Source organism: Phyllopteryx taeniolatus, chromosome 10 (genome assembly GCF_024500385.1).
Source record: "Phyllopteryx taeniolatus isolate TA_2022b chromosome 10, UOR_Ptae_1.2, whole genome shotgun sequence".
NCBI classification, from domain to species: Eukaryota; Metazoa; Chordata; class Actinopteri; order Syngnathiformes; family Syngnathidae; genus Phyllopteryx; species Phyllopteryx taeniolatus.
This window is the reverse complement of record NC_084511.1, coordinates 7,198,061-7,212,053: the sequence shown is the minus strand read 5'-3', so window position 1 is coordinate 7,212,053 and position 13,993 is coordinate 7,198,061. Positions and strand designations below refer to the sequence as shown.

General features: G+C 42.2%; 1 long non-coding RNA gene across 1 annotated transcript; it reads left to right on the top strand.

The window, feature by feature from the left end:
• The first annotated feature begins 681 nt into the window (after positions 1 to 681).
• On the top strand, positions 682 to 13,729 carry LOC133484568 (uncharacterized). The gene is made up of 3 exons (XR_009790435.1): positions 682 to 813; positions 12,892 to 13,041; positions 13,442 to 13,729. It is a non-coding gene; the product is annotated as an uncharacterized LOC133484568 (long non-coding RNA).
• Positions 13,730 to 13,993: the final 264 nt, after the last annotated feature.

Here is a 13,993-nt window from a genome sequence, read left to right as displayed (position 1 = left end):
CCCCGCAACCTGAGGTTTCACAGTGACTCCCTCACGACTTGATAAACTGCTTTCTTCCAAGCGGCCCTGCTGTGAAACTACCACTAAGAGGACGCCTGACATACTTCAATCTACCCTATAAATCTAAACTCCCAAGCATCAAAGGCCCCCAGATGTTTTCACCTGACAATTTTACTTTGAAAGGAACAATTGCTGGGACAAGGCGACACCTGCTGGCGTAGAGAGAAACTGCAAAGCCGAACAGTGGACTCGCATTTGATGTTTGTGTTTTCTGTTTTGATATTTTACGAACTCTGCCGAATTATTCCAAATGTATGCCTTGATGTCAGTGTGGAAACTTTACAAGCGCAGCTGCAAGATTTTGAGAACTGTTTGTCTTGATTTGACTCCAAGCAGCATGAAATGTGATTTGAACCATAAGCAGTTGATTTGCCAAGACTAAGTATAAACAGTCATTCTATATGCTTGACCTGTGAGTAGAGAGTCCAAAGTTGGGAGTATTTCATCTTAATATATGATTTTAAAACCACTTTATGGGTCAAAATTGTAGACTAGATTCAAGCTGATGGGTGTGGTCTTGTCTGGTCCTCTTTGAACACGCCCCCTGCGTATTTAACCCCTGACTCCCGCTGCCAGCAGAGCTTCTTGGTTCTTCGCTCTTGCCTACTTCCTGGCTCTTGCTATTGGCCCTTTCCTTTTGTTTGGACACGCATTTCGGCCAACGCGAATGCCAGGATGAGAACAGACTCGGCTTCCCAGCCTCTACGTGGGCCACCGTTAGGCGATCAGAGCAGCTGCTACTAAAAGTACCAGGTACGCTTCCAGCCAAGTGTGATCGCTCTGAAATTGCTAACAAGTCCCTGATAAGCCAGGGACAAACCCAGAAGTGAACGCAGGTATTTACCTTCCTTCGTATCTTTTCCCAAATTAATTAGATTTTTATAAAAATCTATACACGCTACAGGTCTAAACAGAGAACGTGCTTCTGTGAATTGTATTTATGTGGGGACGCTCTCTGTTTGTGTCCAATGCATGTAAGCTTTTAAGTAGTTTGGAAATTAGTATTTGAAGTAGTAGGGGTCTTCCAATAGATTTTTCCTTGTCAGGGGCAGAAAAAAAATAAAAAAATCTAATTGCCTACATTTTTGGAATCCGACATAACCCAATAGAATTCAGTGGCATGAAAAGGGTTCTTTGCGTTGATTAACAGTGGAGGAAGATTGGTTCAAAATTGTGTCACAAACAAGTTGCTTTTAGTGTTCCATTTGTATGTTGTGGCGCAATAAATATATGAGTTTCTTATGTTTGATTTTTCTCAAATCTGCTCACTGAGTGGTAACAACACCTCAAGTGATTTTTGAGTGTTCAAACAGATTGTGGTTGGGAGAGGAGCCAGCAGAGCAGCTTTCTCCCTGAGACATTTGCCAAGAAGCAAGCTTTATACCAGACTCAATGGTTGATGTGAATCTGAAACACTATTTGTTTTTATTTGGTGGTTTGTTTTTATCACACTGGTAGTGGCATAGTATCAAGAAAAAATAAAAAAATAAAAAAACTGATGTAAAGAAGGAACTGTGTAGTCACAGTGGTTTAACTTTTGTTTCACCGACACCTTCTTTGCAGTTTTTCTTTGTAAACAATCCGATGTGATTGTGATGCAACACATTGTGATAGCTTTTTGACGACAGTATATTTGCATGTGTGTTGTATGGGGAGTGAAACAGACCACAGAAACGTTCCAAACCCATGGACAAATTTGAAAAAAACCAATGTGAAGTTGCCTTTCATTCGTTCAAAGTAAAAGTCTTTTTGGAGATCAGCAGTGAGTGTCAAATCGGTGTAGCAGAGAAACAATAAAACTAGCTAGTACAACTCCCCGAGGCAGAACAAATGCTCCTTTTTTTCCCTCCCTTGTTGCTCTCTCCCTGGTCGACATGTCCTTTTCCCCTCTCCGACTCATTCAAAGGCTAACAGGCTCATTTCAGTTATATCTTAAGGGAGACATGGCTGTAGTCATTTGAATAGAGGACCAGACTCACGGTAGCATGGCTTCCTGCGCATTCAGGCCTGTTGTGATTGCTGTGCTTGAAGCAATTGTAATGCTCTCTTCTTGGTCTCATCCAGGACAAATCAGCCATTCAGTGAGTGCACTTTAGAGGAGGGACATGCTTAATAATAAAGTGAGACAAGTTAACTACAGGCGGCACGGTGGCCGACTGGTTAGAGCGTCAGCCTCACAGTTCTGAGGTGCGGGGTTCAATCCCCGTCCCCGCCTGTGTGGAGTTTGCATGTTCTCCCCGTGCCTGCGTGGGTTTTCTCCGGGCACTCCGGTTTCCTCCCACATCCCAAAAACATGCATTAATTGGAGACTCTAAATTGCCCGTAGGCATGACTGTGAGTGCGAATGGTTGTTTGTTTCGATGTGCCCTGCGATGGGCTGGCAACCAGTTCAGGGTGTACCCCGCCTCCTCCCCGATGACAGCTGGGATTGGCTCCAGCACGCCCGCGACCCTAGTGAGGAGAAGCGGCTCAGAAAATGGATGGATGGATGGAAGTTAACTACACAATTCATACTTTTTCTTTGGGTGGCTATATAAGATTTTGACAGAAAAAAAGGGAAATCCTGCAATGTGCATTTTTGTGACAATGATTTTCTTTGAGGACAAATTACTTCTGATACGTCCTGTGAACATTTATTGTAATAATATGAGGACATTTTAATAAAGATAGCTTTAGCAAATTATCCAAACAAAATGGGTGATTGTACAAGCAGTATAGCGGAGTATAAAATAGAATAGAATAGATGGGAATAATTTAGAATAGAACTTTATTGTCACTGTCACAGGAACAATGAAACTCAGTAGGCATCTCACGGTAAAGGTAAGGTTAAAATAATAAAATAAAGAAATATAAGCATACACTTATCAAAAGACACTAATTTAGAGAACAAAGAATTCTTCACATTTGGGAGAGTGACCAGATTGTGATATGGTAGTTATGCTATTACTGACATATATATATTACACTTTTTTTTCTTCCAAATAATATTGCACAGTTTTTGTTCAGTATATTGCACTTATGTGTAAAAAAAAAATAAAAATAAAAAAATAGGGTTTGTGTGTAGTCATTTGGTCTGACTGTGGGGGTGGCGGTCAGGCACATGCACCCCACAGCTTGATGGTAGAAGCTTTTTTTGAGCATCGTGATTCAAGACTTTAATGTCCTGTGGCGTTTTCCAGAGGGAAGGGGGGGGAGAGAAAATTGAGTGCTTGGGGTGGAATGGGTCCTTTATGATTCAACTGGCTTTCCTTTGTAGTCTGCCAGTGTAGGTGTCTCTGATGTTGGGTAGTGTGCATCCAATCACAATTTTAATTTCATTTTTCCAATAAGTTTTTTTTTCAGTTAAAATCTTACCTCAGTAAGAATGTGTTATTTTGAAAGAGATTACTTGTGCAGTCACACAAAACTAAAATTAATAATTTTAAAAATAAAGCAATGGTCTTTAATCATAAAACAATTGATAGCTGAAATTCTGCAGCACTTCTTCCTGCCTGAAACACCTGATCATTTTTCTCACAAATTCAATTGGAAAAAATTTTGAAATACACTTACAAATACGAGTTCGAGATTAGTGGTTTATTGTTGCACTCAAACACACAAAGGACACACAGGGAGTGGAATTTTAGAGAAAATTTAATGAAATCTAAAAGGGAAACTACTGGGAAAACAATGCAGAGGGGCTTGAGTACGGAAAGAAATAAGAATAATGATAATAGAAAGGAAAATAGGCATACATAAAGAAAAATAGAACATCATGTCACGAATGGAGAGGAGCTGGACCCAAGAGCAGGCGGAGGCAGATAGGTTATGATGAACAGTTTATTAGAGAATGTAGCGTACATGCCATGGAAAGATAACACCCAGCACCCCAGTCTCTGGCGAGACATGCTCGTCCTGCCGAGATAGACAACCACGGGGTGGCGAGACTCAACTTCACATACAGACGCTAAGTGAATCACCAGCCATGATCATCATAAGCAAGACACAGACATTTGCTTTGGTATGCTGATGCTAAGTGAATTACCAGCCCCTGGAGCATCAAAGCGGAGACCAAAGATACCGAGTTCGCACAAGAACGCAAAATTCATTAACTTCCACCACCAGCCATTCCCGGAGGATTTCACCAACAAAGGCGTCTCCACCCTTCTGGGTACCGCGCCACTTGGCGAGCCAAGCTGGAAGTTTGGAGAGAGCAACAGCGACACCCACTGGCAACGGAACGGAACTGCAGACGCGGGATCATTAAACAGTCTTTACCGGACTTGGCTGGGAGTTAATATTTTAAGAACTTTACATGAATGCCACTAGTGACTGTATTGCTGCAAACTTGAATCTCTGATGTCGAATCTGTTGTTAACTGAATCAGATGAAATGTTTCACTCCACACCACACAAATACCACATTGAAAATAGTAGTGTTCTCAAGTCACATAACATTTGAAACATACGTTACAGGGATTAAAGAGGATAAGCGTGGGACAATACAAAGCAGGAAAATGGTCTTGTTATCTTAAATCCATCAATCCATCCATCCATTTTCTGAGCCGCTTATCCTCACTAGGGTCACGGGAGTGCTGGAGCCTATCCCAGCTATCAACGGGCAGGAGGCGGGGTACACCCTGAACTGGTTGCCAGCCAATCGCAGGGCACATTTAAACAAACAACCATTCACACTCACATTCACACCTACGGGTAATTTAGAGTCTTCAATCAACCTACCACGCATGTTTATGGGATGTGGGAGGAAACCGGAGTGCCCGGAGAAAACCCACGCAGGCACGGGAGAACATGATTGAACCCTGGTCCTCAGAACTGTGAGGCAGACTCTCTAACCAGTCGCCCACCGTGCCGCCTATCTTAATAATTAATATTTTATTCCGCTGGTTTTAAACCATGAAATAATCCCAAAATGGAAAATTAACATTCAGAAGCGGTCCAGCTCCCCTTTTGGTCCCAAAGTTAGTGGGAAAGGAAGGAGGGGCTGGAGTGGATAAAGCACCCCTTTTTGTCCGCTTTAGCCATAAAAAGGCCAGAGTTATGCTCTCTGTGCAGATCTTGTCTCACCCAACCAACTTGCCGACGACTGGCCCAGGCAGGACGCCCACCTCACCACGAGGTGACGAGGGCACATCGGACCATCCCCGGCTGCAGAGCATCCTACAAACGCGCCAAGCTACCGTTTTTGGGGGCCTGAGCTCACCCGGTGGGGGACGGAAGCGGGCACAACACGCCCGTTCTGAACGTCTTGCGAGCAGAAACACTCGGGCTCTGGCCGTCTTGCCTGGGAACTTTTTGGGCTCCTTTTTTCCTTTTTCTACTTTCTTTCCACCAAATCCATCTGTTCCCGGTGCGCATCGGGCTGGCCGAATACTCGGAAGCTTGACCCACCTGCCTCAAATGTCTTCAAAACACGTAAATCCAACATTGCGGTCTACTAAAAGTACAGATCAGTGCATATTTGGGTTTACATTAACGAGAACAGGAATCCCAAAGTATATGCATTCACTACACGCTCATTCTACTAATATCACATCACGTCAGTTTCCCTTGCCAATGTTCGTCTGTACTTTGTTTTGTGTTTTTCTGTGTTGTTTCCCTGTATATTCCCCATGTTAAAGCATTAAAATTTCCATAAAATTCACGACCTGCATTGTTGTGTGTGTTTGGGTTTGAGGAAAGAAACCTCTGGCTGTCTAGAACGCTTATAAAAATTTCATAAAGTGTAGCAACCTTCAGATTACAAGAATGATAAAAAGGTTTCTTGTCGCTTTTCCTAAATTTTATCCAACATAAAAAGCGACGTGGTGCCCCTTTTGCACGATAGAATATTTTAATTCATAACGCTGTAATTTAAAATTACGCTAAACCGGAAGTAACGCAGGCATCGCTTCCATCTTATTCTTTTCTCCTAAATTAACTAAATTTTTATTTAACCTGTATATGCTACAAGAAGGTAATACCCATACCCTTCCTAGTCGACAAGGTACTGGTAGCCTCTCCCCCTGGGCCTCATGTCGAGGATGCGAGACACAGTGAAGGCCGGATGGTCGTCGATAATCTGGGGGTCGGAGGCGGTACGGCCGGAGGGCTCAGGGCGCAGGTGGTGACAGGTTTAAGCAATGAAACGTGGACTGTGGGGGGAATTTTTAAGGACTGCGGGAGTTTTAATTGGACGGAAGTACAACCCCAATTCCAATGAAGTTTGGACGTTATAGTAAAACACAATACAATGAATTTCAAATCATGTTCAACCTATATTTAATTGAATACACTACAAAGACAAGATATTTAATGATCAAACACCTGTTTGGAACATCCTACAGGTGAACAGGCTAATTGGGAACAGGTGGGTGCCATGATTGGGTATAAAAGGAGCTTCCCTGAATTGCTCAGTTATTCACAAGCAAAGATTGTAAACAAGCGCGTGCGAAAATAGTCAAACAGTTTAAGGACAATGTTCCTCAATGTACAATTGCAAGGAATTTAGGGATTTCATCATCTGTGGTCCATAATATCATCAAAAGATTCAGAGATTCTGGAGAAATCACTGCATGTAAGCCACTGGTGTCAAACCGGTGGCCCGGGGGCCAGATCTGGTCCGCCACATAATTTTATGTGGCCTGGGAAAGCAAATAAAAATCGGTAATTGTGTTCTGGTTTAATGCCATTGAGATATTTGCAAGCATTTTTTTTTTTACCAATCCCCCTTTGAAAAGAAATGTAATATTTGAAAAACATGTATTTATAGGCTTCTGATTTCAAAACTGGTTATTCATCAATGTGTTCTGTATACTGTAATTACAGTATATGAGGTAATCTTTCATTTATATGGGTCCACAGTCTTAGCGGCCCTCCGAGGGAAGTCATAACTGCGATTTGGCCGTGAGAAAAATGATACCCCTGATGTAAGCGGCAAGGCCGAAAACCAACATTGAATGCCTGTGACCTTCGATCCCTCAGGCGGCACTGCATCAAAGCAAAAGCCATTTATCAACAACACCCAGAAACGCTGCCGGCTTCTCTGGGCCCGAGCTCATCTAAGATGAACTGATGCAAAGTGGAAAAGTGTTCTGTGGGCCAACGAGTCCACATTTCAATTTGTTTTTGGAAATTGTGGACATCATGTCCTCCGGGCCAAAGAGTAAAAGAACCATCCGGACTGTTATGGACGCAAAGTTCAAAAGCCAGCATCTGTGAATGTATGGGGCTGTGTTCGTGCCATGGCATGGGTAACTTACACATCTGTGAAGGCACCATTAATGCTGAAAGGTACATACAGGTTTTGGAGAAACATATGCTGCCAAGCAACGTCTTTTCCATGGACGCCCCTGCTTATTTCAGCAAGACAATACCAAACCACATTCTGCACGTGTTACAACAGCGGGACGTCGTAATAAAAGAGTGCGGGTACTAGACTGGCCTGCCTGCAGTCCAGACCTGTCTCCCATTCAAAATTATAAAGCGTAAAATACGACAACGTAAACCCCGGACTGTTGAACAGCTGAAGCTGTACGTCAAGCAAGAATGGGAAAGAATTATGAAAACCTCAGCATCCAAACATTTCACTTTTGTTCGGAGATGAATGAAATCTCACTTTAGTACCTCTGATTGCTGCTTGACAACATCCAGGGACCCTGTGTGTATAATGACATATTTCACAGTTGGGTGCCCATTAGTGATCTCCATGATTTTTTTTTTTTAGAGTTATCAGACACCATGTCATTGATAAAACACGGTACTTTGGTGTTCTTCTCACTGCAAAAACGTTTCACATCCTTGACAGCTCCATCATCAACTATTAACGTTTGGGGTGCCATTTTTTTTCTTGTATGATTTAGTTTCATACCTTTCAGTGGTGGTGGAGGATGAGCATTCTTGGGCAGGTTCGTGTAAAAGTGGCTCAAATCTATTTATAAGTCTGATGTCAAAGTTTTGCATTGACTCACGTCCTCTTTTCTTGTCCTTCGCTGTAATGACCGTCCACGGCTGCTCACTCGGGTTGAAGCAGCACGCAACACAGGCCAGCCGGAATCCTCGGTAATCTACTGGTGTTGTGTCCTCCCTTTTAGATGTACCATATTTTGGGCTTTGGTCCCAGTAAATTCCAGGGAAAACTGCTGGATGATCCGTTACCGTTTCCACAGTCCACAGCCATCCTCTTTGTTGCGCTAAGTGGCTGTCTGTTAGCACACTTCTGCTCTGCATTTTGAGACATCAATAGAATGGTTTCATTCCCCCGACAGACCTAACATGACATTTAGGCTAGTAGAGAGTGAGATTTGCGTTGGGCTTTGCTCCAATGGGGCAAGAAGGGGTGTAGGAGATTCAATGTGCTGGCTCATCTCATTTGTCATTCGTTCATCCGATTGTTTGAGTGACGCTGATGAATCCATCTGCGGCTCGTGTCGCAGTGGTAGTGGTGCAGTGGTAGGCACGAATTTTGTACATTCTGGCAACTATGGCTGTGCTCTACTCACGACCGTAAATCGCTTGGCCCTGGGTATGGTCTGGCTCCGAGCATCTCAGGAGGAAAGAAAGCAGATTTAGTTGAAGAAGAAGATGCACAAAAAGTAAAAACAAAAAAGGTCCAAAAAGAAAGTTATTGTCCACGCGTTGCGTTGCGAATGCGACCGTTTCTCTTCCTGCCTTTTTCATGGACCGGTTGGTAAATCAGAGCGGTCACGCTTACCTGGAAGCCTAACTTGTACTTTTAGCAGCAGTTTCTCTGATTGCCTGGCAGTGGACAAGTAGAGGACGAGAAGCCGAGTCGACATCCCAGGTTTCGTGATGGCCCAAACTGCGTGGTCCGAACAAAGGAAAGGGGAAGGGGGGGAGCCGCCCCGCAGCTGGAGAGATGTTAGCCATGAGGAACAAGAGCCAAAAACCAAGAGGACAAGAGAGCGAGAAGGCGGAAGTCAAAGGGTGAAATAGCCAGGTGGCGTGTCTCAGGGACAGGGGAAGTGGAGAAGACCATACCCTGGCTCCATTTAGTCTACAATTCGGCCCGTAAAGAAAATGGGTTTAAAAATCACATATTAATCTAAAATACTCCCAACTTTGTACACTTACTCAAGCATATAAAATGATTGTTTAAACTTTAGTCTTGGCAAATTAACTAATTGTTCAATACAAAATCATTTCGTATTGTTTGGCTTCAAATCAAGAGGAGAGTCCTCAAAGTCTCGTAACCGAACCTGTAAACTGGCACATTAATGACACAGGCATCAAGGCATACTTTTAGAACATTCCTGGAGGTTTGTTTGTTACAAATGTGGGATTTCAAAGTCCACAGGGAGTGTCTCTAACCACCACTGGGTTTGATCGTGTTCCATTTTTCAACAGACATCAATGTATTCCTTCACCAATCAGCTGGGCAAGTCATGAGGAAGTTTTATGGCGTCAGATAATGTAAACCAGGTTTCCTGTGTCTTGTGGAAGCAATCTGGCACTACACTATTGATATAAATATTTATTTTCTGTCACAAGTTGAACATCCATCCATCCATCCATTTTCTGAGCCGCTTATCCTCACTAGGGTCGCGGGAGTGCTGGAGCCAATCCCAGCTATCTTCGGGCAGGAGGCGGGGTACACCCTGAACTGGTTGCCAGCCAATCGCAGGGCACACATAAACAAACAACCATTTGCACTCACATTCACACCTATGGGCAATTTTAGAGTCTTCAATCAACCTACCAAACATTTTTTTGGGATGTGGGAGGAAACCGGAGTGCTCGGAGAAAACCCACGCAGGCACGGGGAGAACATGCAAACTCCACCCAGCCGGGGCCGGGGATTGAACCCCGGTCCTCAGAACTGTGAGGCAGACGCTCGAACCAGCCATAAAACTATATTCATAAACGACCATGCAAAAGCTTTCAGGTTTTCCAATTGCAAAACACGCCCAGGAAGTTGGTAACAAGAGTCCATTCTTTTCATCATCCACTAGAATCCCCTATTTTTAACCGTGCTTACTAGAAGCATGTCTTTTGCGATACAATTTTAACTTTTTTCTGGTTTGTTTGTATGTTTGTTTCTGGTCGTAGGGGGAGATTAGCCCTTGCTCTGGACTGGGATTGTCAAGTCTTGCATTGAGCATTCGCTATTGCACTGGTTCGGGTGGTTTAAAAAAAAGATTAATGGTATTCTCTGTCTTTGTATCAACATACACACAACATAATTTGCAGTGCAGGCTCCTGTTTTTTTGTCACACTTTACAAAACCAAAATAACTCCACACTACCAAACTTTTCGGGACTTTCTTGTCAACGATGTCATCTGTTTACCCTTGGGCTGTGTCTCCCATCGTTTCTTCCAAAGGAACACTCTTTTTTATTTTTTTATTTTTTTTATTTTTTTTTTTTTTAGCGCTCTTCTGCTGCTGAGGCACACGGCTGAAAGGCTGAAAGCAGTATGCTATAAACATTAGCGCCTGTTGCACCTTGCTGCAAATGTGCTGTGTGTGTCAACTTAATTTGGCATAGTTCTATTGATGCCACATGATTGGTTCAGCATGGAGCAAATCACATTATTATTGGCTATTCGTATTCTCTGTCAAAACATAGACGAACGGAAACTCTCAAAGTCTTTTGACCGCATCTCATAAAAGTTATTTTCAGATATGGCTCTTTATCATTTTATTGTTCAGCCCTAAAAGACACTGTATTTTGATGGACTGTCGTAGCCACTGCACAGCAAGATTGAGATCCCCGCAAAGCACGCTGCCTCCCGGCCCGTCGCACCTTTGGTGATCGAGTTTCTCATGTGGCTTTCGCTAGCAGCTGAGGTCAATTGAAGTGAGAAAGTAATGAATCAATTCATAAAGAGATTCCATTCACTTTCACTCAAGAAATGTGTTTGTATGAACGCATCTTTTCCAAACAACACTTGAGACCCCTCTACCAAAAAAAAAAAAAAAAAATGCAATACAAAATGTTTCGTACAAATATGCACACTGACACAAAAATTCAGTGCGCTTTTTATATTTTCAGTGCACATGAGAACCTGTGGACCACTTATGTGCACCCCTGATCCTATCATATGGCATAGGTGTCAAACTCAAGGCCCGCCACATAATTTTATCTGGCCCACGAAATCAAATCATGCTCATCAACTTCTGTGATTTTTGCTAAAATCTGTACCCAAATTCCAAATTGTCATACAAATAAACAATAATGTTCAGATATTGCATTTTTATGTTACCAAACCCTTCTTCTACAGTAACTTAAACAATACTTGAACAAACTATTATCCTTGTCTTCTGATTTCAAAACTAGTTATCCCTCAATTTGTTGTGTTATGGTAATATGTTTTGTTGATGATTAAAGATTTATATGGTTTCACTGTTCTAACAGCCCTCTGAGGGAAATCATAACTACAATGCTGCCCGAGACAAAAAAATAGTTTGACACCCCTGTCATATGGCTTTTAAAATTATAGTTTTGTTTCCACAGGTTGTGTTTTGTGTGTGATTTGTCCACTGATGAGCATTTCATGCAACAAATCCCTTTCAAGAAATGTCCCCTATATGAGTTAGAAAAATAATACAGCTGTTATTCATGGGCTCTTGGAGTCTGTGGTGTTCACGAAGAAGAACTTTGATTGTAAAGCCACAGATGTATATCTCAGAAGCCAGGAACCTTGAGATGAGTTGATGATGAGATGAACATTGAAATACCACAAAACATTTTTACACACGCCTTCCTCATTATATATTTAGAGTGCCAGGACTTTCATTACAACATGGCCAGAGGCACACAGCAAGGTACCAAACAGCTTTCTTATTTTATGTCCTTCAAGAAAATGCACTGTCGGGTTGGCTTTTTCTTTTTCTCTCTGCTCCCTTCCATTTTATCACTAAGAATAAATAATGTATCAATTCATTGGCTCGTTATCTCAAAGGAATCATTACAGTGATGAATTACATACCATGTGACTATATCTGCAAAATGGTAGTGTAGAGTCTTGACCTTGTAAGACAAGAAAGTGTTCATGTGTTGTCATTTATTAAAGATACCATGGAAAAACGAACAAGAAATAAGCTGCACAAATTTTGTGTGGGAGTTTTCCAGTAATTAATTAGATTTTGGCGGTGGCAAGTGCCTGAGGGCTGGGCCTTCACCCATGGGGCATGACCAGGCATAGCCCGAAGTTGCTCGCCACATGTGGGTGGTGTTCAAGATGGTGTGGTTCTGTGTGAGGTGGTTGGTGGAACTTCAGCTCTCTGACAGGGAAAGAGCTTGAGTTGATGTTTGAGGTGGAGAAGTTATGATTAGGTATAGTCGAGCTCAGTTCGACAAACAGCTTGGGCTACGGAACCATTTCCCTTGACACAGTTGGACTTTCTTCTACTCTGGACTTGTCTCTGGTGAGAGGGATAAGTAGATGGAGCATACTTTTGCCCCTTGCTCGGTGCGCCCCATCATCATGTTTATGTATAAGAGTGTACATATAAGCACTTGGCACCAGGACAACCTAGGCCGCAGTTCGCAGATGGACTTTGTGGTTGTGTCATCGGAACTGTGGCCGCTTGTCTTGGAAACTGGGGTGAAGCGAGGGCTGCCAACTGATCACCAACTGGTGGTGTCTTGGCTCCCTTGGAATGGTGCTGGAGGATGCCAATGTAACCCCAGTATTGTAAATATCAAACTGAGCAGTATATGAACGGTTGATGAATCAATAAATAAATAAGTCAATTAAATATTAAAAAACAAAGGAAAGCTCAAAATGACTTTGTGAGAAATATGTGAATGTCCATTGAAAATATTTCTGGAGGTGAACATTTTTAATTTGGAAAGTAATATTCTAAACCGTTGTTGTCCCATCCCACCACCAGAGTCTCCGCTACACCGAGCTGACTAGATTGAGGAAGTACGCACAATATTGCAACGTTTTAAGAGTTTTGACGAAAAGCCTTGATTCTTGACCCTTACCAGAGGAAGGCTGTGAACCTTGAAGCACTAAAACATCAACTAGACAAGTTTTGGTAAGTTTCATTTTGTAAGTTGTATACTTTTGTACTCTGTATGGCGAGGCATTATGCCCCCTTCAAGCTCTGTCGTCTTCGACAGAGAGCGGAGAACAATACTTATAAGTATTTTGAGTTCTTATTTTCTATATTTAATGCCTCTGTGTAGTATATATTTGTAAGGTTGGTTCGTTTCATGTGTAAATCTGCCAGTTGATCGAAAACACGAGCGACTTGGAGCTAAGAGCAGTCGCCATTTCATGTTCTTTTTTTTGGTCACGTGGCTTCGTGAATCCTGTCATGTTATGTTTTCCTTTGACGCGCAGCCTTGTGAATAGCTAGATTTGATTTTGATTACTTTTAATCTTAATCTTTATTTAATGGACTAAATATTTTTCCTTTGTGGCCTAAACCACAGGCCAGGTTTTTTCCCCTTGGAGAAACCCTTGGGATTCAGACACAAATCTCGGTGATTCCGAGTGGCGAGCTACCAATGGATTTGCGATTCCTAGAACCACTATCAGGACTACTTGTAATTCCACCTTCACTGTAAACTTGTTACTACACCAAGGTGGCGGTAGGAATTGGAATTTTCCTCAATTTGGATTTATGGAACTTTGATAGTGCTGTGTGTGCAACTCAACACACATTGCTTGTAGACTCTTGGGATTTTTGTGAAGGGAGCGACATTTGAAAGTATTGTTCTATGATTGCTTTGTAATTCCTATTGTCTTTGAATTGAATTTTGATATTGTTGTGAACTTTAAAGGGACATTGTATGGTCGATTTGACGACACTACAGATTCCGCAATGTGATTTTAGTTGATTTCATAAACATACAATATGCTAATAATATTTTATTATAATATAACCAAAAAAGGGGTTATTTTAAGGTGCATATGCCAAATGATGTGCTCAAAATTATGTTAACTGTTGTCTTGTCCACTGTCTTGTTTGTTGTTCTAAGTAA